The sequence below is a fragment of the Venturia canescens genome, chromosome 2, assembly GCF_019457755.1.
Source record: "Venturia canescens isolate UGA chromosome 2, ASM1945775v1, whole genome shotgun sequence".
Lineage (NCBI taxonomy): Eukaryota > Metazoa > Arthropoda > Insecta > Hymenoptera > Ichneumonidae > Venturia > Venturia canescens.
This window is the reverse complement of record NC_057422.1, coordinates 13,654,598-13,680,093: the sequence shown is the minus strand read 5'-3', so window position 1 is coordinate 13,680,093 and position 25,496 is coordinate 13,654,598. Positions and strand designations below refer to the sequence as shown.

Below are 25,496 nucleotides of genomic sequence, written 5' to 3'. Positions count from 1 at the left end.
TCTTTCAGGAACACTGGGAAGCAAATATTTCATGAAATATTTCGAGGTTTTGGATTTTCATGCAAAAAATATGCCACAGGATTCGGTGAAACACGCATCTCCGAGGGAACTCGATTCGAGGCCGAAAATAAAATCTTGATGGTAGACCAGCGTCATCTGGTTTTCGTGAAATTCCTTCCTCGCACGCGGGACGATTGAGGACATTTGGAATAATCCGGAAACTTGATATTGCAGAGTACAATAAGAGAACAGCAACCCTCGATGAACATGTGTTACATTCGTTCTACGGAGAGTCGTCAGTCCGGTGGATAAGGGTCGGTCTCATACACTAAGAACCTCGGATACGAATCCCACCCAATCAGCAATGAAATTTTTTCAAAATTTTTTTATCGGAATCTCGAATGCTTCGAACCACTCCACGAGGACCCCACGAGGATCTCGCTCTACGAGGCACTGCACCGAGATAGGAAAATGTAGGGAAAATATTTTTTTTAAGCCACAGTTTATTTGTTTTTTCAAAGTTTCTAATAAAACTGCAGACGAGCTCTTCCCAAGTCTCCCAACGTAGTGTAATTCTTAATTACAGTGAAGCAGCTCATTTTTCGAAAAATATTAATACCGAGAATAATTTTCGGTCATATAAAATAATCGAAAAGCTTTCGGTTCAATGGAAAATTATACAAAAATATCTCACGAAAGAGGGTCGTGACGGGTCAGTCAACTGCTCATCGTCATAGCTTTCCGACTGTAATAGTCCGGTAAGTGCGGTCAAATCGTCCGGAGAGCTCGGGATTTATCTCGGGATGCAATAAATCGATATGAAAAACTGAGAACTGTTTTTCACGACAATACACACGGACTAATGGCAAGCCGGGAAAGGATTAGATCCATAAACCCCTGAGACTCATTCGGCTCCTTTTCTTCCCGCGTTTCCAATGGCCAATCGCGGCTACTGCTCTGCGATTAATTTTCTTTTCACCGAATCTACTTTAGCTTTGGAGTTAATTTAATGGCGGCGAGATTAGCCGTAGGAATATTCATTTGAGCTCCCAGGACTCGTCGTCTTTTTTCCTCTTTTTCTTTCTCTCTCCCCTTCTCGCCTCTTCCTCTCGCACGTTTCCGTTCTCTCTTCACACACTCGCAACTTAGCTATGTTAGAAAAGCTAAGTGTTCAAACGAGCTTTTGGTACATCCTCAAGATTTCGAAGATCGCCTCGTCCCGAAATCCCTGTCCGACGTTTTCTCGATCGTAAAGTAGATTATCATCGCTTATGTTTATACTACCCAATCTCCTTGATTATCACGAGTGCGCCGTAACGCTAAAACACGATAAATCAATAGCCTCATCCCCCCTCATAAGGAGCGTTCGATTTTAATCGAGCGTGCCGTGTACACCGGGAGCGTTGCTCCAAGAATAAACACCTTGGATACTGTAAGACGGAATAGCGTTTCTAAAAAAGTTCGATCGTTATACGACCATCCGAGGCTCTGGACTTGAACTTTCTGTCTTACGTAAACTAACGCATTGTTTGTCTTCATCCAAACTCTATGCAAAATTGAACGTTTTATATCTGCCATCTTAAAATTGGAGATCCAAAGGTTTTCAATCATTAAAGGATGTCCGCTCACTGAGAACGTCCACCGGAAATTGAACGACGACACTTCCGATACGCCTTTATCAAACGTAGGTAATCAAACATCGCAAGCTTCATTTGGTTGACTCAACGGATCCTGGGAAACATCGAAAAACGAAAATTCATCTTGAAGTTCGTCACGGAAGTTTGTTACATTACGGAGAAGTCTCGATTTCCGGTAAAAATGCAGCAGTCCCAAAACTGCTATGGTGACTTATTAACTCATCCATATTCTGCTTCATCCTAAGGACGAAGACTTTAGGTTTTATTCATCACTCCTAATAATTTATTATGAATACGTGCACGGATAAAACGGATTCGTTTTGTATAGTGAGGAATATATCACTTTTCAAGAATTTTCAAATTATTCAGGCCTCCAACACAAACAGCATAGTATTTTTTGAATTTTGCCATTTTTCGTCCCTTCAATTCTAAACTGCTTTATGTGGATAGCAAACTAAATGCACGTGAGAACTGTATTTCCTTTTGTCTTCGAGTGTTAGACTAGGACTTATACCGCTAAGTGGAAGTGTATTGTAAGTCACAAATTTTCACTGTCAGCATATATTAAATTCTTTGACAAATACACGAATGTCCACCGAATACGTGTGACATTTTACCGTACAATAATTTTTTTTCAGGGTTGCCAGAGCCTACTTTACAGTATAAACATTTGAAGTGACTGAAAATATTTTTTACTATGCTTCTAGAGAAAGACTCTTGAGTCTTTAGAATAAAGGGAATGGGTATTGGTCTTTTTACTGTGGTGGATAGAGCAATGCTTATTACTGCTTTTCTAATTAATGCTGCAATCCAGTGCGTCCTCTATTCCTAGAACTTCCCTCTAGAATGTTCGGCCTCGTTTTCTCCGTGTGAAATCCGGAAGGAAAATAATGAAACTTATGAAAATCTAGTAGAAATTCGACTAGCTCAGGAGATTTACCATCGAAGCTCCCCATCGGCTGGAACAAGCGGTCCCCAATCGAGATAACTCGAGGTCAAAATTCTTCTGATATGAAAAAATGAGCGAGGGCTGAAAGGAGGATGAGGAGCTCAGAAACGGTCCGTCTTAAGGGTGAGAGCAGGAGTCTGTATACATTTGACACGCGATGTATCCAGAAAAGTGGCGGAAGGCGCAGACTCGGTCAAAGCGGGAGTCCCGAGCCGCGCGTCCTCAGTTACTTTTCGCGTTCCGTGGAACGCGCTCCGTGTACGCGAGGGAGCACGAAGTTCAACGTCAGAGTCCGAGATCGAAAAGTACAAAAATAAAATAAATACACGGCGAAGGTAGAGTGTAAGACGCAACACGAGGGCATCCGAGCCTCTTATTCGTTCCCTCGCGCCCTCTCTCGCCCCACCGCCATCGGTAACCTCTGCAAATATTCTCCAGACAAGAAAAGCCTGTTCGAGAATATCCGCGTACGCATCTGCAGCGACAAAGGGACAAGAATGTGAGGAAAGAGGGAAGAAGAGTCGGAGCGTGAGCGTGGGGTGCGGAAAGAAGCCTCGCTTTTGTACGACACCGCGCTTATACGTGTATACAAAATATGTACAGGCGAATACATAACTATATATAAGAAGGCAGGAGGAATCGAGAGGGATATCTACCACGCCGTCGCCGAGTTCGAGCCGCCCTCGCGCCGCTGCTGCTGCTGCTACTGCACGCTTTGGCGAACCTCCCTAACGCGCATCCACGCGACAGATCGACGTCGACTCTCGTTACGTGCGGGACACGGTAGCGCGTTTTTCCACTTTGCCGCAACGTAAATGATCGGCTATTTAAACAATAATACCTTGCAAGCTTTTCGAGTGGAGAAAGCTCTCTGATGAATCAGGACGAAAATTCTGGAAACCAGGATTTATAGACGAAGGAATATCGTCCGAGGTCCGAGACTGACTGCTCGTGCGTATTCCCGCGTATCCGCATGTCGCAGTCTCACTCTCCCGGAGCCGTCGCAGGTACCCGTCGGTTCTCGTGATCTCGACGACGGAAATCGACGACGTTTTCGTTCCGACGAGACCAGGCTGAGGAGAGAGCACCGCGAGTGGGAAGCAGTGCGAGACAAAAAACACAAGTTCGTCGAGCAGGCCGCTTTGCAGTATTTCCAATTGATTTGCTCTCTTTCATTCGTTTCAAATGTCTCATTTCCACCGAGTGAACATTTCTTCCCTCCACTTTCATTCCTCCTCATGATTCTCTCTTTCTTAATGTCTCCTCTCTAGCTCGACTCAGTTCTAAATGAAATGTTTATACGAAAGTGAAGAGTTGCACACAGACCTCGGTGCGGATGGGAATCTAAGTGAAAAGAAAATCGAAAATAAAAATCCCTTCAATCCATGCGACGTCTGCATATATCTTTGTACTTTTAACGCCTGCACGTATACACATGTGTTGAGTCCGTCCGAGCAAAAGCTGGATCGGGAGGAACACGCGTTTCCACTCACTCCGAGCACAAGTTTTCGATGCTCTTACGCCCCGTCACTCACGAGTCGGGAAAGAGAAAAGGGGGAGAGAGAGAGGGAGAGAGAGATCGTGTCGTTATATATTTATTTATTTATTTTCTCCTCTTCCACTTGTTTTCTTTTGCCTTGTTTCTTTCGGTTGTACTTTTCCTCTCGTCTTCACCGTCTCATCCCCGTACGTGTCGCTTTCAGGATATTCGCGTGTGTCTTGTACGTGTGTTTTTTGCGCGGACTAGCGGACTCGCGGGTAAAACGGGTTATAAACCTGCGCAAAGAAAGGTCGCGAGGTTGCGGGAAGGAGGAAGAAAACGACGTGATTTTCTTGGTGGATATATAGAGAACGGAGTTGGACCAGGTGAAAGGATAAAAAAAAAACAGGGAGAAACGAATCGCAGGAATTGAGTATATAGAACTGAGGGGATTTCGATTGATTAACGACTCTTTCCAAAAGTCCTTTTATCGCTGAAAAAATAAAAGAATAACAAAAAAACGAGGACGATTGAAGCGAATGATGCGCGCTCGGAGTTAATCGGTAGAGTGTGTAGCTTTTATTTATTGCGGGCAATTCACAGTGATTGATAACGGACCGAATTTATGTAGGAATTTGTGCTGAAAAGTAACGCCCGAGTCCATAAAGAAGATCAGGCCAAATTTCGATTCTCTGGTCGAAAAACGTTGTTTCTGGTGCTCGAAAAATTAGGCTTGATAACACTGACGAATCAGAACGAGAAAATCGTTCCATGACTCGACGAATCGATGTGAAGAAAAATTTGAATTATTCGAGCTCGAATTACTGCACTGCAATTGAGTGATACAGAGAAACGGAAATACGATTGATCGTGTGTGCAACTAATTGCGACTGGGATATTGCACGATACTTGTAAAAGAGCAATTGTGCTGGTGGTAGTTGAATGAGTTCGGGACAAGAAGCAGAAGTTTCGAAATTTATTCGCATAATCGTTTCCTCGCTTGACGAACTAATAGAGCTAAGGATCGAGTTTGCGTTTAGAATTTTGTGGTGATTACTGTGAAATCGTTGAGAAACTTTGGCTCGCCTACTTCGCAAGCACTCGCAACTCCAGGCGATTTATCTTCTCGCGATAATCGTCTCGGTTTCTTCATTCATAATAATCGGACGCAAACTCCCGTACCAAAGTGAATACCTTAAAGTGCACCACCGACAAGACAATCAAGCAACAGCAGCATCTCCGTGACGTCATTGTCAGCATCAATGATAAGGGAAGCCAAGTCATCGAGTTGAGGTTCGTCGCTTTCCTATTTAAATATGCAAATCCATTCGAACTAAATTTTCATCCTCATTCATTCCGAATTTATCATTTCGCGACGCAATTTATTCTCATTTTTTCATGTTTTTTGTGATTTTTTATTCAACCCTATTTTTGCTCCGAATGTTTCTATTTTTTTAGTCGATGCCCCTTACCAATGAGGTATTTTGTACTTTATAGAAACAATATTAATTAAATACATTAATAACAGTCCTTTATTTGCCATACTCGTGCGCATTCGCGTATTTGTTTGATGCATTATAGGCCCACAGGTAATGATATTACGTTTCAAAAGATATAACGTCAATTACGAATTTACTGCGTTTCATTTCAACTTTGTTCCCCCTTCGTTAATGCGGAGTTATTGTACGATTGCGTTGTTAATTAAACATCAAGTTCCGTTTCCGGTGGTAGTTTCGATACTTCGACAGCCGAGCACCGACATGAGAATAAATCATTTGAACGAGAAAATGCTGACTATACTACTATCGTATATTGGTTTCGACGCGCTAACCCTCCTCGCGTAATTAATTGGTCAAAGCATTAATACGTAATTCCCGATTTTGCTGATTTTAATAAAGCTACGTCAATTGATTTCTCTCTTCATACGGAGGAGAAGAAAGATAAAAATAGAAATCGCTTCATAAACAAATAACTAGGGAAATATCATACTCGCTACGGTACTGGATATTCAATGGCTCCGATATAACGTTTTCCATAATGGATTCGAGCGAGTAATTATTTCGAATTAGCTGCACGAAATGTCCTTAATAAAAACTCACTCGAAGAAAGCCCGCGTTTCCTGCTTTTCAGAAGCATTTTTATACTTCTTAGTATTATTGCTTTTCGAGGGTGTATCCGGTCTGCATTTGCTCGCACAGGCTTTCCCTCCCTCTCTCTGTATGTTGCGAAACTTTTCAAGAATTGGATACTCGCTCAGAAATAGATATCGACGGGAAGCCTTGTCAGTTGAATTTTTCGTATGCACACTTTCCTACCGAGGATGCACGGAAGCTTTTTTTATCACTTCCATGAATCCTTACGCCGAAAATAACTCGATAATTCATACATCACAGGAACGTGCATTTGCCAATGAAATTTTCTATCAACAGATCCGTGTGTGGGACGAATGCTCAGACCGGATGGTGGGACTTGCAATTTTAATCATTTTTAGCTATTTTTATGAGCTTCTCGTCAGCCGGATATTCCAGTCATAATTCCAATCATTCATCAGTATATAATTCGATCGAATTTCTTCAAGAATGGATATTTCAGGAGAGACACAAACCGAGGAAAATATTGAACGTGGGCGTCCCTGCGAATTTTCATCGATTTGAATTTTCCACTCTCCAATATCGAATCCGTCGCCTTGTACACCGAAAATATCCTATTTTTAGCCAACAATCTAACACTTTTTTGCCCTCATATCGAATGCCACCGAATGACGCAAGAATTTTAAGCGGTGCTTTCTATCTGTGGATCCTGATCCTTTGGCTCTGTTCTGGCTCATCAGATCACGTCGACGTGAGCTTACTTCTTGAGTGCAATTGGCTACACTCGATAAATAAAAGGAGCGATTCTGCACCACGTGCCTCGATCTTTAGTATTTATGCACAAAGCTCCGTCCTATATCGTTTGTCCAGAATTCAATGTTCGTTTTACTAATAGCATCAAATTGACAGAAATTTCGCGAGCGTCCAACTTGGCTATCGACCACTAATTTAGAGTCCTAGATTAATTCAACGCCTGTGAGTGCACGAATGATAATCTCAGCACTCTAATTACACTGGATTTTCTCTTGAAATCGGAAATGAGTCGAAGTAACTTCACGAGCAGGAATATGATCCTGGATAACAGATCACATGCAATGAATTATTCGTCGAGTTTCGCATGGTCTATTACATGCGAAGCTCTTCGTATGGAGTGGTGTGGAGTTCACGCGCAGTAACCTGATCCTGTCGAATCGAGGCGATTTCGAATTCGGTCATCGGTTAATATTAAATCTTATAATTTGAAAATCTTTCAACGATCGATATTACAAAATAGACTCATCACGATAATCCTCTTCATTCTCACTCGCGATTCGAAGAATTGATTTAATGGGATCATGTCCCAGTGTGCTGTTCATTATTCACTGATCATAATCGGAAATTTTTATTGAATAAATTCTGCACAGTTGTCATCGAAGTACAATAGTCATAGGTAATTGCAACGGAGAACGTAACGAGATTGTTATAATTTTATTTCGCATGAGCAAACAATGGAAAAAATATATTTTCAAACTTTATTTCTTTTTCGTTCTCCTTTCTGTGGATTTATTCGATATTATCACGTATGGAGTTTGAAAAACTGTCGGTGAAGCGATACTGCAACGGATCGATAACAACCGAAGCAAAACACAACGCTCCGAAGCTCTAATTTTCATTTGTACTATCGTTCGGGATTTATACTAAAAAATAAACAGTACAAACGAAATCGAGTTACGCACGCTTCTCGCGAATGTTTGCAAGCAAAATAGTAATTTTTGTGCTGAATACGTAATTCTTGGAATTCTTAATTATCATGTGGTTTCACTGGTCAGAAATGGTTTAATGATCCCAAGGATTTTGACGCGCCTAGAGAATCGTGAAACGTGTCATGGCCGTTACTTTGATCCGTCGAAATTGGCAGGTTCGCTACAGTCTCGATCGCGTGTTTACGCAAGGAACGTACAAAACGGCGAAGATTTTGCCGCTTGACTTATTATTATCAAAAAAATGTTGCTTCGAGCTTTCGCGATTTCTCCGTGTCATTCTCGTCGAAATATTCCTCATTTCGCAATCACTCGCATCATTTGACACCGAAAAAGTTTCTATATTTCAACAGATTTTGAATCGTGACGTTCACAACCGAAAACATTACTCTGGATTCAGGATTATTTGCCGAATGAATTTTCCATGAAATACCGAACGTGAAAATTTGATGATTTGACCTGCATGGGATCTTTCCATGTCACCGACGAGTGTCTGGGAGCAGTCGATACGGTCGCAAATTAATTACTACCAAAACTCGACGGAAAATAGGGCCACAAAGGCGAGTCTCCAAATATCTGTTCATCTCGTATTCATAGGCACAGCGCCTCGAGGCCAAACGCCGAAAAAAGTGACTTTCCAACGTCAAAAACTGTCAGATCTCGATCTTGAAACGCTCAAATTCACCGCGGTGTAGCCAAAAGGTATTTTTGAGGCGTGTGTACTCACACGCGGTGTAACGCTTATACTGATCTAGTAATACCGCAAACCGCATTATTCTGCCTCGTTACATGGTTCGGCAGTTCGAGTCCGCGCGCGGTCTACCGAACGAATCCAGACGATCTACATACGCCGCACTAGATATAGGTGACAAGTTCGCGCACTTCTGTGCCATTCCGAAATCGATTAACGTGCTATTCGATCACACTCCTGCACCCACACATTCAGAAGTCACGTATATCTCGAACCGCTATGAAGCAGGTGTATCCATAGATTGAGCGCACTGGGATCGCAGCATCGATTAAGAGCGTGCAAACGCTCATTCGTTTGTTAAGGCCTTTGTGCACCCGTGATGGGCGGAAAAATGGAAATTTTTTTAATTAGACATTCAAGTACAATGTCTGAAGAATATTCTCACCAAATTTCATAAAGATCGGAGCATTAGATTCGTAGTTATGGATTTTGAAGCGGCGCCTGGTGCGCTTTTGTGAAAAATACCTTTGCGGTGGACAATAAAAAGCTGCTAATCCGCGGTCCTACCAAATTTACAGCACTTTTTTGTTATAATAATAGCTAGGTCTGGACGAAGGGTTTCGTGTTTTACTGGAGAAAAAATTGTAACAAAAAAGCCGAAAATTTAGCATCCCAAAAAATGAATTTTCTGTTGAAACTGCCACCATTTTTTTTAAAATCAACATTTTTGCGCCCATGACGAAATGACGATCGTGAATGCTTATGAGCACTCGCTACGCACAAAGCGAGCGAAATCGAGTTCGTTTGCTGTTTGTTGGCATGTAGAATTCTCAATAATTTTCATTGTTCCATGAAAATATGGAATTATTAATCACAACGGTTCTTCGCTGAATGGAATTGATTCCAGGAGCTGCCATATTCAATCGCTTTTCATTCGTACAATTTTACATAAGCTTGCGATGATATTCCAACTCGTGTAAACTGTGACATATTTTTCGAAGGCATTCCTGAAAGGTATCGCATTAAAGTCCGATAAAGAGTCGCTCGCTGTGCAGTAAAGGTACTCAGTGATGCCTCGATATTTCTCGGACATGCCTGTCTATTGTTCCCTTACGTAAACCATTGCGTGTTCCCTCTTGGACTCACTGATCCTATCCACTATTCAATACTCATTAATTTTAATGGGGATCGCGGTTGATTCAACACGTTCCATACGATCCGATACCATTGTCCCACACACACACATACACATGCTCAGCATGGACGACGTTGCCAGGCTGGAACTCGAGATCGGGCAATGCCAGAGTCCGATAACAAAAACATTGATGAGGTACATCGCCCTTTCGATATTTATTGCACTAAATACGCATTACATTTATTCGCGAAACGAATTGTTTGAAAATTATGTTAATTCACTTGGACCCAGTCACCCTCATGTTTTTTGTTCTACCTAAAGCGGATATGATGCTTCGTGCACTCGAGTATTCAGCCCCATTTTCATTCTTCACCCAAGGGAGTTTGCTAATACAGAGTTTTTTGTTTAGACAAATATTGGGTCGTGGGTTTTGTTTTTTGCGTCGAGATTTCTGTTTGGCTTCCAAATATGCGTTGTGGAATCACTCCCGGAGATATTACTCTGTGCCTCGTACAAATTCGTGTGAAATTTCATGTTCGAATGGCGAAGACTAATAAAATTTAGTTTGAATGGATCGAACGTTTTATGGCTTCCTCGCTATTGTTCGACTGAAAATAATCGATTTTCAGCATCAGTCGAATTCGCAAACATTTCAAATAAGCGATCGTTTACGCGGGGCAGTGCTAATGCTGATGAGCACAACATTAAATAGGTAAACAAAAGCCTGCAAACTTCGTTCCTGTTTGCAATGTTTCGAAAGTAGGAATCATTATGCGCTATGCAGATAGAACAAAAGGGAATTCTCAAATATCCATCGTAGCCGCTTCCTATTTTGATGTGAAACGCGAACTGACTTTGCTTCTGATTTCGGGGTTCGAGTTTTGTAAATGTTAGCAGTAAATCAGTCAGTCATGTTGAGAAAGCAACAAATTCGACGTATCGACTAGAAAAGTTCTGGCTTGATGAAACAATGCTGTTTTGGCATTTGTACCAAACGTTGTAAAATCACATTGAACGAGCTTCATGTTATTTTGACTGTCGAGGATTCAAAATATATTTGGGCATTTTTTTTCGAAGCCTCTCCATTTTTTGTCCAGACGCTGTCACATCGCCTCATGAGAGTTTCCTAGCGGCAATTAGACATTTTCATATAGCCCTTCACTGCGTTGCTCCATTACGATTTGTGGGCGGTAGAAATTCGGAAGACACTGCATTCAGATATGATTGCTCGTCATAAAATAAGTTCAGGAATTTACTTAAAAACCGCTCCGTGTTACATGAAGCAATAAAAAATAAGAAATTTTGTCCAATAAATAAAATGAGAAACATCAAATGAGCAAAGGGAGTTCGAAAAAAAAGCATCGTTTAATATGAAAAATTCCTAAATACACGGTTCCTTTTTATATCATTGGAGCGAAAGCTCTTCGACGGAAAAAAAAACAAGCTGTTCGAGTACTTTCCAATGCGTTTGAGCCTTGACCAATTATCTTATTCGAGAAACAAGCAATAAAAAATTCAACCGTTGGCGGCAATAAACGTTGAAAAATGCAGGTATGCTGAGACTGAAAATAGTTCAACTGATGAAACTATCTTGAGTGCCCCTTTTGCCTCGCTCGTAGGATTGCGCTTCCATTGCGCTTTCATTTTTCCAATCGAGTCAACGAGAGCAAAGTCATATTACGACAATATGACGGATAAGTGAAGAAGAAGAAGAGGAGGAAGATAAAGAAGAATGAGAAGAAGAGGTGAAAGAGAAAGAAGAAATGGAACAGGAATGTTATTAAAAAGGAAAGCCCAGCGAAACGCGTCTAGGGACGGGGGCGAGGGGCACTCGTAAACCTAGAATAGAAAGAGTGTATAAGAGGATATAACGGGGAAAAGAAGGAAGGAGAGTAAGAGCTAGTTGGAGTGTATATAACGTTCACCTCGCCATCTCTCGGTTGAAGTACTTCCCGAGCACCCGAGCTTTCACCCAACTCGTTCGTCGTTCCGGAGGCCTCGTACGATATGACATGGACTTTCTTCTCTCTTTCTCTCTCGCTTTTCTCCCTCACCATTAACTCTATCTCGTCATATATACCGAGGTATCCAATACCCATTAATTTTAATGACGAACGCGGTCAGTTTAGCACGTTTCCCACTTATTGTAGAATGGGCCAAGCGTTATTTAAGAGACGAGGGAGGCCAACGGTTACGTTTCTTCGGTCCTTTAAGCTCGGGGTGAAAGCTCCCCCGTATACTTTTCCGCCGCTTCCCTCACCCCGAGAATAAATCATATCGCGCATTATCAATGTTGCCTTTCTGTTATAAACGATGGGAAACATTGTTCGTGTTAAAAGTGAGAAGCACGAAGGAGTGGAGTGGGTTCCAGTGGCTACAATAATAGCAGATATGTCAGTACGCTCGAGCATTTCGAATTCGTTTTTTTCATACGTTTTCTTTTTCTTTCTTTGACATCGTCAACATCGAAAAAAGGGCAAGGAAAGGGATTATTCTACGACTCCATAAAAGTTTTCTTACTGCCGCCGCGGTAACTTTGCCGTCTGGACCTTTCACAATTTTCTTCCAACTTGTTTTCATTCCCATTCGTTTCGTCCGCTCTCACAAATAATTTCTAGTTACCCTTCCGCACCCACGCTTTACTTATTTTACTACGACGGAACCGAGTGTGCCACTTTGTCAGATACCCAACGACTCAAGGCTCTATTGATCGACCAATTTATGCTAAACTTAATGAGATATTCGCATATTAAAAATATACGAGGGGACATACTCCATTATGCATGTGGTTTCGAGTTGGTCCGAGGGGATACCATCTCTCAACATTGGATTAACCAACGAGCGAGATAAATGGCCCGAATAATGTATGCGGATTCAGCTAAAAAGAGTGTTTTAATTAGAATCAATCACTGATATTTTCAGAGATCAATGACATTTTGGTATTTGGACTGACACCATTATCAGCCGGGGGGGTTTGCTAACTTGTATGTTTTCCTAGAACCTTATCTACACGGAGAAAACGAATTCGTTTTGTATAGTGAGCAATACATTATTTTTCAAAAATTTTCAAAGTATTTAGGCCTCCATCAGAAACAGCACAGTATTTTTTGAATTTTACTATTTTTCCTCCCTTCAATTTTAAACTGCTTTATGTGGATAGCAAAAAGTAATGCACGTGAGACCTATATTTCGTTTTATTTTCGAGTGTTATTCATCGCGTCAGACTAGCACTTACTGATAAGTCGAAATATATTGTAAATCACAAATTTTCACTGTCAGCATAGTAAATTCTATGATAAATACACGAATGTCCACCGAATACGTGTGATATTTTACCGTTAATTTTTTTTCAGGGTTGCCCAAGCATACTTTACAGCATAAACATTTGAGGTGACCGAAAACATTTTTTACTATGATGGACTGAACCATTTTTATTACTGTTCTTCGAATGAATGCTTCAATCCAGTGCGTATATACTGTCCCCAAGCTGCCATATTCTTCGTACATTCCTCTAGAATTTTCGGCCTCGTATTCTCCGCCATCAGTCCTAATCTGTCATTCATATCGTCCTGGTATCCACGGACATCCCGTTTGCCCTGTAGAACTAATTTTCAATTTTTTTTATCCACGATTCTAAAAATTAAAAGCTTTCGTGACATAGTAAATTCATGAACCGATGAATCTGACGAAATATTGTCAAAATCATATGGTTCGGGCACGGTGGAAAATGAAACAAGGAAAAAACGAGAAGGGTTACGAAACAAGCGTGAGAAACAGGGAGAAAGAGAGGCACAGAGAGAGAGAGAGAGAGAGAGAGAGAGAGGGGCAGGGGAGGAGGGAGAGAGATGAAATCTTATGGTACATGTTGTACGATGAGATCTTTCGTTTAGTTAGCTGAGGGTGTGAGTTACGGGTAACTCGTTGAAGCACGCCAACTCTCTGGTAGTTTCCGTAGACTGATTGACGGTCTTACAGCTTATAGAAGGTGGGTTGGTGAGAGGGAGGATGCCTGTACGAGGCTCGCAAAGTGCATCCACACTGGCTCTCGTCACGAGTGCTCCCAAACACGTTTGGCTTTTCACTTTACTCGAGCTAGAGGGCACACGTGTATACCATACAGTACAACGACTTTACTAGAGCTCCATCGCCTGAGGAAAAGAGCACCTGTAAAAAGTGCAATCGGAAAAATGCATTGTGGCAAGTGGCGATCTATGGCTTAACGAGTACAGGCAAAAAGCTGAGACGAGGAACGAGCTACGATATTTATGCCGCGGATAGTTTGAAGAAAAAGCTTTTCGAGAGTTTGCACTCTCAGGTGATGATGAAATTAATGTTGGTAGTAGGAAAAATTTGCACCCACGAAAATTTAAAGTAGCTAGAACTTGAGAAATCCTTTCCTCAATTTGGCCATTTTTCTATAATAAAACTCGATTTTTCAATTTTTTTTAATGATTGTGATCGATCACTGAGACATTTTTACCTTTAAAAAGTCTCGTTGTAAGATTAATTCCATACATAAAATGCAAAGTTTTGAAAAGTTCGAGTGCAAATTTGCACCAGTGTGTGAGTCCGTGACCTCAAAGGGAGTGTGATGTCTACGGGTTAATCAAAAGCTACAATCAATCGAAACGCGTCACTCGATTCCTTCCAGGGCGTGGATAAATTCGTTTAAAAAAAGTAAAATATCCGTTTTCATCGCTCCATTATTTCTGGATCGGTTATTCGACGAGAGAGCTCGTGAAGAAGTCAAGCGATGCATTCGACCGAGTGTCCCGCCACTCCAGATACTTTTCAATATTACAATTCACTGGCTCACAAGAACTCGACGGAATCAATGTACTGAAATTTGGGTGGGTCATTCGAAGTGATCGAACCGTGATTTTCACTTTCAGCAAGCACATAAATGGAGATAATTCTGTAGAGAAAACTCTTCTGGGATATTTATAAAATCCGAGCGAAGCGTGAGAAAACTACGAGGCGAATCGCCATTAATATTCTCACCACCTGCCTGCTCGCCCAAGCCGCTCTCCCACGTTAATATCGCTAATATTCTTGTTTATCGATTGCGGTGCGCAAACTCGTAAATTACGTGTATTGCAAGAGCGCGCGCAAGAGGATTCGAAGATTGGGCTCGCGCAGAAGAGGGAGCGAGAAAAGAGGCTCGTGATGCGATTCCTCCCATTTCGATCTTTTCTCTCTCCGAGCGGGGCTTACTCCGCGTATTTTACAACTCATACGTACAGTAATATTGCCCCGTGAAGCACGAGTTTCGGCTTATAGTGGCAGAAGCAGAAAGAGCATATATCCGAAGATGGATACACGAAACTTGAACAACTTTCACGTTACCCTAGCTTTGCCCCCTTGGCGCTACGCTTTCTTCAAAATTGCGAGATTTATCGGTCGCACGGCGTGGCTTTTTCGCTCACAGCCTGCTCTTCGCTCAGAGAGGATAACACGCTAAAGGGGTGAAACGTGCGAGTGCTCGGTAGAGAACAAGAGGATTGCCAAACTTTACATCGATGGATACATTTCGTGACAACACCGAGAGGGCGCAGGATCAAATTTATCGTTCGAAAAATTCACTGATCTCCGAGTGCCATTTCTACTTGTCAAAACAATTTTAATAATTAAAAACTTTATTTCGTCCTCTGCAGAAATGCCCCGAGCAGAAATGTTAGGAAAAAACTAGTCACCGAAACAATTGCAAACAAACGAATGCTCTGCTGACAGCAGACTCGGTCTCGAAATGACTTCGATTTCCAAAGATCAACGTCACTCACACCAATTTTCGAATACAAAATCCGAAGATATTCGAGTCACCCGCCTAACGAAGCCTGCACAAATTCCACATCCCACAATCTTGAGACACAAAACCTTGAGCGAAAATCAATAATTTGTAGAGTGTGTGGATCGCGAGCTTTTATTCTCGAGAGATCTCTTCGGAAGGGTAGCCTCTCTGGACGCAAAGCCTCGGAAGCTTCTTGCTTTGGAAAGGGAAAAAAGTGTAAGCATGAAAAAAGAGTTGGGAGGCGAGGGGGATAGTCGAGGAAGGGATCAAGGGATAAATAACCTGTTGTGTTGGAGTCGATGCCTGTACGTCGTTTCCTCGTGAGTAATTCGATTCGATCGAGCACTAGAAAAAGGATATGATTTGAAAATGAGAAATGATGAGTTGAAAGTACTTTCGTACTCGCCCAACATCAGGACGTCTACAACGTTGCAACATTCGCACACTCCTCGTATCACTCAACCATATTCTTAGCTTTTGCTTCACCCACTATTTTTCTTTCGTATTCGTCCGGAAATGTCCGTAATAGAGATGGGCGCTCAGAAGTGAGAAACATTTATGAGAGTCTATTCTCCCTTTGGAAGAGATCCGTCGGCTGTACCTATATTTTGTCAGCCCTCAACTCGTCTCGGAAAATAGGAAGCAGCGGGTTTCGTATGCGACAGCATGACACACACCACCGAGTCACCGTGCTCATAATTCTCGGTATGTAGGCCGAGCGGCGTGTACACGGCGCATACCAGTCGGAAATATAGAGGGCTCGAGAAGGGACTGAGAAAGAAGGGTGGAAGAGGAGGCGACGGGGAGCACGAGGAGGAGGTGGGTACGGAGTATAGAGTACTAACTTCCTGCGGGATAGATCACCGTACAAACACTTTGGCGATAAGACTCTGTGCCAGCGTTGCATCTAGTGTAAAAGTTTAACGGCCTCGAAACTCCTCTCTTTCTCTCCTCGAGAGCGAGCGAGAGAATGGGAGATAGAACTGCATAGCATATTTGCTTTTACTCCCACAACCACCGCCGCCGTCGTACCGTCTCGGTGCTGCTTGACTCGCTCCACTGTTTCTTCGTAGCTCGTACCTACGTGCACCACTGTAACTATGCGCTTACCTTACCAAAGCTTTCTTTCAACCAGCTTTTCCTACACACATGCCTAAACTATAATATCTAGGAAATTTTCAAAGTACAACTTTTAGTCTTACCCAACAAACACTTACGCAGTTATGAACTCGCGTTATGACTAATAAAATAATGTTTCGTAATGAGCGAGATTGTTAAACTGGATTCGCAGAGTTTGAATCATCTTTTACGACGAAAAAAACTTTGGATTCAGCGCATATACAATATTGATGTGAACAGAATCCGTTAGTATAATCTGCAAAAACCAAAGTTTTTCATTACTCGTTGAATCATTGCATTTTTGTTCAAAATTGGATTCCATCAAGCTGCTCTTCTCTCGACCCATTTATTTTGTATTCAGGACTTAACAATGTTTATTTATAAAATGAAGTTGGGACTATTGAAAGTGAAGTCGGATCAAATATCGCAGAGATCATAGAAAGGGTATAGGAAAACTCAATTTGATAAAAGGTTCCAGCCGTTTTGAGTCAGAATTCTCGATACCAGAGTTTATGAAAAAACCCTTTGTGTCATCGATACGTATCGTGTGGTGGGTCGTGAAGGATTGCAAATATCTGTTCCTAGCAATAACCTAAGGGAACACAATATTCGGAATGACTTTGAAAGCAAAACTGCACCGATGAACGCATGCAAAAAAATAGAATTTACATTGAATGTGTTAACAAAGCGATGCAGTCCCCCTGGGCTTTTTTTTCTATGAACATTTCAAATGTTTATTTATTTTATCATAATCCCGTCCCGAGTCCAAGATGCTCGTTTTTATTTTGAGAATCGACTGGTAGTTAAAAGCAATACAAAACAGTAGTTGAGTCACGAGAGGGCGAGTGTCAAGATAAAAAAAAGTAATTCGCGAGTGTTGAATCTGGGCTCGAACTGCGTCCCTCTTGAATGGCCTGCCACGCCGTGACTCTTTCCTCTTCAATAAAGTGAGCGTTTCTTAACTGTTTAAAAAACCGGTGTCCGGGTATCCAAGGTAAGCTCATTATTTCGAATTTATAATGAAACTTGCCTCCGAATATTTCGGGCTTCCATCTTGTCTCCCTGGAGAGAGGCTTATCGTTGCGCCGCGGACTGGGAGCAAGCTTTCCAGCACCGGGCCACATTATCGCTTATTTTTTCATCCCCCTGTCTTCTGCTCAGTTTAACGAGCTGCGTATATATTTTTTGTTTCGTTAACGAACTCGAGAGAGAGTCTGAAAAAAGTGTGAAGGATCAAATTAACTTTTTGTCTCCATAGTTTTCGAGGCGTTCAACACTCCGCTCGATCTTCTTGATTGCAGCGGAAATGGAAATGTTCTGATTATGCAAAACGATCGAACGAAAACGAGCGGATAACTAATCGTACTTTGCCTGTAAAACATCCAGTGAAACGAGCCACCAATGGTCCAGTCCATGTGAAAAGATAGAAAGTAGAAAGTCTGTTTTATAGCCCCGGCGTACAGTCCGCAATCGATGAACCAGTGAACCAATCCAACCGATAACCACGACTGACTTCCCCTCCAGCAAATTTTCAAAGCGTGATAAAAAATCTTTTCAACTTCTTATTGTTGATTCCGATCCCAATATTTTGCTCTAGTGAATAAACGAGAGCGTATCCCATTGAGATAAACAGCAATGAGAGCTTTGAAGGAGGATGCTGTAAAAAAAATATCAAAGAGTGAATCCAGGAACTCTAAGCTACTGATTTCGTTAGGAAAAAAGCTCAAAAGAGATCATCGTGTCGAGATTATGCGGAGTTGCACCGAATAACTGGTCGTTGAGTAAAAGATTTTTTATCACAAAAACATTGTAAAGTTTCCGGAGGTCGTTCATAGCTGCGAAGCTCGAGTGGACTAATTTCGACCTGAACAAACCCTCGCACGAAAGCTCACATGCTCGCGTTCCCATCTGACGATGAAAGAGACAAGCTGAACGTGTGCCATAATCCTGCAGCATATTCTCTGGTGAACTCTCTGGTAGGGTGCATGGTACAGTGAAAAATGTAATTAATGGGCAATCCCAAGAAGCAGAGAGTGCGAAGAAAGAAATGGTCGGAATATGCTTACTGGGAAACGAAGAGTTTAACGAGAATACATGGGCGGTGTTGAAATGTTTCAAGCTGAATATTTCGCCTCTCGTGGAGCGAGATTTTTCTGGATTTTTGTAACGGCGTTGGATAGTAATCGGTTTTCATACCTGCCACAAGGAGGATAAGCCAACTGCGTTGAATATCTATTTGTACGAATGTTTATCAATAGTGGGGAAAGCAAAAATGGAGTTGGGGGAAATTATTTTTTCGATGACCCTTAATCCGAGGATCCACATCACAGACTTAGCTCGCCCTCTCGCTCTCGTGCAAGATGTCTTGATCCCTTCAACCGGATCTTTCCAACCCTCACTGATCTCCCAGTCGGATATAAGCTGGGTACACGTCAACGAAGACGTTGTCGTGGAGCCCTCTCGCCGAGGTGAGTTTTCTTTTTGGCTTTCCTTCCTTCCACCTAGCAGGCTACCGTTCATGGAATTTTCTCTCTTCTTTGTCGTTTCTTCGGGAACGTAGTACAGTGACGTCAACCAATCTCGGCTTATCTCGCAAGTATCGCATTTTCCCGGATCTCATTCGCCTCTGCTCTTCTTTTTCTTTGTTTTTCTCTCTTCTCTTCCTCTTTCTCTTTCCCTTCCGTAGATGAGAGGCCGACGAGTGCCGCGGGGCTACAACCAACCCGTTTGGTGCACCCGTTCGTGACTCTCAAAACCGTGTGCGATCCTCCGAGTGGAAAGCACCGTTTGTCCCCGGGGCTATATCCTTCGCTTTCATTTCTCTCTTCCCGTCCACCCTGTTTTGTCCATGATTGATTTTGGATGGGGTGTACCTAGCAAGTCGGGCGCCAACGATATCACGAATGTTCCAAAGAACGACAAAGATCCAAGCCCGAAAACGACTTCAAGAGTTTCCATTGTCGTTGTGATATTGCGATATGTCCCAACCTCCGTTTGTGTCGAGTCCAAATCATGCAGTCTAATCAGATTCAACGATAAAACTTGAGTGGCGAGCATGCAAATCAGACGGAGCAACCTTCTCTACTGATAATCGCAGAGGTCATCAAAAATTCATGAGCAACCTATAAATACTGTAATCCTCTAGCTGCAATCTGCCCATGGCTTCTTCATTAACTATTTTCTGCAAATCTGTCGATAAAAAAAACTCCAAAAGTTTCGAAAATCATGATTTTCTACTCGAGTCCTTCCACGTTGGCCGTTCAACTCCTGGATTAAGAAGAATCCTCTTCAGCCCAGCATCCGGCAATGATACAGATTTTCTCACCGCGGTGGCTCGTGACCGAGGGTCTTTCCTTCCTGTGGCGATGCAGCAGGCACATCTAGGTCACCGAAACAACGTTCGTTATCCCAGTCACATACGGAGAGGGTCGGAATGGTAGTTGATAATATATTGATAGGAGTGGATGATCAATAAGCACATGCGCGTACCTTGAGAGCCCACGTACTGGGTATTGTGTGTCGTCTGTCTGGAGTCGCGTCTGATGTTTATCTTATTCGACAAATATGATAGATACTTGCTTTCTGTGCTGATGGGTAGAAGTGGATGCACGAAGGACTTGGAGTCCATCGGAGCTTACTTGGAGTTGGAGTAATATCGGTGGAAATTTTGGCATTGATTTTCTGTCTTACAGAAATAGTTTATGTCGCGTTGTTCTGTTAATATTTGAACGTTATGCAAGATGAAAATTAACGAAACTATTTTCTTCCAGAGCAAGAATTTTGGGCCTTCCTGCAATCGGGTCACCCTTCCATATTTCAGATTCTGTCGTGTATGACGAAACGATGAGTGAATATTGCAGCTGTTTGCACCGCTGGATATAACGATTCCGACTCGTTTCTCCGCTGCTCATTCAGTCCCGTGACTAAACCTCTCGATCGTGGGATCGTTACGCATCAACCTGCTGGAACTCATCGACTCAGTGGAAGCTCTGCTCGCAACTGTGTCTTTTCACTCGATGCTGCGTTGCTTCCGCAACTTGGACACATCGACTGTACATTTTGTCTCGTTACACGCGGCTAACTTTCTTTCATAAAACATACCTCTCGCGGGAGATGAAAGAGAAGTGTTAGCGCGACGCATGCTTCGTCGGATAACGCCGTCACTGGAAAAAGCAGACGAGGCGAACGGAACGACGTCTGGAAAGAGAAACGACCGCGCAAACGTCTCTTCAACTCCATCTTTTCATGTGCATTGTGCATGCGTATTAGATGTACATCTTTCAACTACGAACCTCTTTTTTCTTTGCCCAACGAAGAACGAGCGCCCCGGATAATGGAGTAGCGACGCAGTTGTGAAGTGTGAAAAGTTACACTTTGCAATATTTTTAATCAGCGATGACAGAGCTGAGCCAGCTACGCTCGAGGGCTAAATCATATTTCGAAAAAAATTGTTTTTCCTCAATATCTACACAGTGTGCTTGCGACAGATGTTGGCCTGTATTTGTTTAATTCATAAAAAAACATTTGTCACTCTGCCATCGGAGAGCTAACGGTGTGACAGAGTTTTTTAAACATGGAGGGAGAACTTTTATTATATGAAAATCGGCGTAACTTATACGTGCCAAATGAACCTCAAGCAGTTTGAATGGCAACACTGCATTGGCGTTTTGTAACTGCAATTACAAGTCGACCGTACTTTTGACGCTGCTGATGTCTAACTGCTTGTTGCCAGAGCTCGGGTCCTCGAACATAGTTCATAGCACTGTGACGTCATAGATAACTTAAAGAGAGAAAATTAGTGAAATACTTCGAAGTGTGTCAAGATATCTCTTGTACGAGCTAGTTCTACTAGTCGCATGATAGAATATTGACCTGAAATGGGGTATGAAACCGTCAGAGATGTCTGTTCGAAGTCACTCATTTCCACGAAATAACAAGGCTCTTCTGTGAATCTTTGGAAATGTAAGAGTCGTTCCATCGAGATCCAAAAGTAAAAGCGATTAAAATCTGTGATCGTGACTCTATGGAATGCTGAGAATGCATCGCTCTAATGAGTGCTAAAACCCTTCATGTACAAGAGCGCCTTGGATTGATAATTTTTGTTCGAAATAAGCAGCTTTGCTCTCGTTTATTCGCAACGATAAATTCGTGCAGAAATATGGTCCTTTTCAGACTCGAATAGCTGACACACGGGACCGTCATTCGTCGCTCGAATTCCTATTTCCGGTCATATTCTGTAATTAGTCGATTATAAGTCGTAGGAGCCGATTTGTGTTGAGCGCATTTGAAGTGTTTGGACGTTCGAGTTCACAAGGAGAAAATCGAGAGGGAAAAAAGTGTTTGTGAAAAAAGTGGAATGCATCGAGACTAGAGCGAATTTAGTCCCGATCCTATGCACTACCTGCGCTGAGTTTAGTGCAGCAGTAAACTGTCCTGTAGAATTGGTAGCGTTGCTCTCGTCTTCTGACTCCGTAGAGCTGGTAGAACTCGCCCGTCTACGACTTAGAGCTCCACGGAAATTGGCTTGTAACCGTTGCCATCCAAATTCGAGGTTCATATTGCCATTGGGTGGTTCTCCATCTTGTTGTCGTCGTAGTTGTCTTCTCGTTGGTGGTTGCGCGTTCTCGCGTTCCAATCCTCATACGATACTCCCACATACACAGACACCGGGTAATACTGGCTCTCCTGGAGTATGCGCCGCTGTCGTTTCTCTCGCCATTCTCTCCGGCGCACTGTCCTCCTCCGAATAAGAGGAGCTTAACGGCGAGCCCTCCGGCGGGAGCTGCTTAATTTAATCCAGTCAATTATTGTTCCACGTAATTTAACAGTTGGCAGCGGTCGCTACTGTCTCTCGGCGAACAGCCGATGAGAAGGACCTCGCTGCAGAACATTCCCGGAGCAATGCCACTGCGAATGGGTATGTATTACTTCGGAAACGGAGATTACGAGGAAACAGTCGTTCGAAGGCTTTTGTTTCTGCTGAGCTGTATACGTAGAGCTTTACTTTACTGATATATAAATTTGCTTTTAGGATTTTACTTGCACTGAATCGTCTTCCTCAAAGTTGCAGCCGAGCGGATTATTCAAAAAATGATACATTTCCACCTCTTTAAATTTTTGGGGAATAAATTTGAAGAGAAATCTAGTGAGATGCTGAAAACTCGAATTTTACGTTGTCAATTAAAATCATATATTCCCAGTGCATTGCATTCTGTTCGCGATTCGCAATCAACACGATCCTTTTAACGAGAAATAATTTTATGTCTAGACGAGTATTAGAGCAGCTCAAAATCAGTTTGGGGTCTACGAGGGATTAAATCCAGATTCCTAACTAGATTTCCATACCATGGCTGAGCAAGGCGCCCTGAAGTGGTTGTGCGCAAACCGAAGATGAATCATTGGACAAAGAAAAAGAGTTGCTGAAACGACCATTCGAATTGTCTCCTTCGGGGGTGTCAGGGTTGAACAGATCCGCTGTTACTTCGAAGGTGTGCTTCGCAGTGAGCATCTTTGTCGAATCTTCTATTCGTTCGCAGGTGGTTCACAATAACAATAGATTCAAAAAATAGTGAAAATAAACAAGACTCTCTCGATCTTCATGATGTAAACGAAGAAGCATTTCATAAACGGACTCGAGCACGTTCATTCGTCGTTAAGGTCCTAGGAAAATCAATTTTTAATTTCAATTCCATTAAAATTAGTCAATAAAGTTTTCAATAAGAAGTACACACGGATGTGCAGCGACCACATTATGCCAATGGTACAAACCGGTATACCCGTGGACAGGCGTATCGATAATATTTGCATAATTATGAAACGGATTGAGGCACGAGCGAAAACGAACGAACCTGTTTGACTCATAGCGAGCTGCTCCATAGATGCTGTGTGGATCAATCACTGACAATATTTTACGGCGGGCCGAGCGGTTCGGTATAATAAAAAAAAAAATAAAAAAAAAAAAAAGAACGAATAACTTACTTTGTCGGTGACGCATAGAGAGGGTGCCGACTCTGGAGCAGCCGGGGGCACGAAACACAGCAGAGGAAAAACAGCGTGGAACGAGGGATGGCAAGCGGTATGCCACTTTGGGGTGGCTGCTTTTTTTTTGTCGCGTTCGTTGTTTTTTTTTTTTTTTTTTTTTTTATTTCTTTTTTTTATCAAACTCGACATTGCGAGAGAGGAATACAGAGAGGGCTTAGAGTTCGCGCGTCCGCACCAACCCAATACACCCAGGTAGAAGAGAAGCCTCTCTTTCTGACGGTATAAAAACAAGCTGGCTGCCTTTTTTGTCGGATATATAGGCATCCGCGAATGTGGCGGTACGCGCGGCGGTCGGTGCTGACGCTGCGGGAGTACGTGCCAGAGTACCATTTTTTTAAAACTTTTTTTTATTCATTCATTCATCTTTCTCTCTTCTTTTTTGTTCATGGTCTCTGTGGAACTGGAATTTGCTTTCGGAATTGCCGATCGTTCTCTCGGCCGCTCGAGAGAGCGGTAGCACACTTTTATGGATCAAGCTCGTCGTGAGAGTGTATACGCGCGCAACCGCCTTCTCGTGACTGCTGTGAAAGTCTCTTTTGTCGTACGGAAAAGCCAAAGACGTTGTAGACTCAGGAATATTTTTACATTACTTTTTTACCCTTCATCAAGAGCATTCGGTATCCGGAGATTGGGGGAAATAATTCGGTCGAACGTTGCGCCATGATTACGCCGTCTGCCAATATTTTAGAGCTTCCAGTCGGACTTCAGTTTAAGAATGAAAGGCTGAACCTTGGAATTCACGAATTTATGGAATCGGGATCCCTCATGAGATCATTTACGTCCGCAGCATCACTCCTACGAGGATCATCGGGTTTTCGATCTTGTTTGAGACTTGCGAAAACATTTTTCGTCGTACATGAGACTTCGCGTTGATATTAAACCGAAAGAATAACCAGGACGAGGTCGGAAGCGTCGCTTGATAATACGACTGTTGGCAAATAGGGATACAGCTATAATGTGGAACAAGAGTTTAGTTCGTGTCGTGACGATGACAGAGAGAGCAGCTGGAGGGAGAGGAAGCTTGACAGTGCGCTACTCTCCATGTGCAGCATAGTGTACGCCTGGGATTTTGTTACTATATTTACCTCTACTCCTGACTTTCGGATCCCAGCTACATCCGCGAGTGCGGTTGTATAAACATTTACAGGGTGTCCCATCGCCGATGGCTACTGAAGGGAGCTATTAACGTATCGATAGTTACCAATGACAGGATATCTTGTGAACGATCTTGATTGATTGTTTGATTGAATTAATTAATTAAGCCTTGCCGCTTACCAAAAGGCAAAAAAATTGTGAGGGCAATTTTGTTAACCAGGGCGAAGTAAGGGCAAAAAAAGAGCGAAACAAATTTGCTTAAAACAGAAAAGAATAATTATAGATCAAAGCGCAGACAAGACGCTAGAGAAAGCTTAGAAGAATCGATATGCTTACAATCTAGATAAAGAGTAGATAGATAAAAAGAATCTTAATGGAATTGAGTTTACAATGTAATGACATAAAACTAGACTTAAAACTCTAGAGAATTTCTGGGCGAGCAAGGCCAGGTTACTGATCATTGTTTAGATTGTTTTCGTTGTAGAATAAATTTGAGTATAAACTAGTTTTAAAAACAGCAAGCGATGTGAGAGACATGATAGTAGGGGGAAGTGATCTTGGAGAGTCTCTCGACGACAATTGCAAAAAAATCCGGAAACAATCTTGACGCAATCCTCCAATAGATTTGACAACGTCTGAAAATCATTTTTACGTAAAACTCTTGGGAAAAGACTCACCCAAACTATAACCGAAATTGATTTTTTTGAAACGTTGCAAAATTTTTTTTCGTTT

At 42.4% G+C, this 25,496-nt stretch overlaps 1 protein-coding gene across 6 annotated transcripts in view; it reads left to right on the top strand.

Annotated features, from left to right (window-relative positions):
• The first annotated feature begins 3,333 nt into the window (after nucleotides 1-3,333).
• The window catches only part of Ten-a (tenascin accessory), a 468,764-nt gene continuing 446,601 nt past the window's right edge, over nucleotides 3,334-25,496 (top strand). For 5 of the 6 annotated variants that reach the window (XM_043413136.1, XM_043413137.1, XM_043413139.1 and 2 more), the window contains exon 1: nucleotides 3,334-5,359. The gene's annotated coding sequence lies outside the window, so the exon portion shown is untranslated. The remainder of the gene's footprint in view (nucleotides 5,360-25,496) is intronic. The other variant, XM_043413134.1, reaches the window with a different exon arrangement.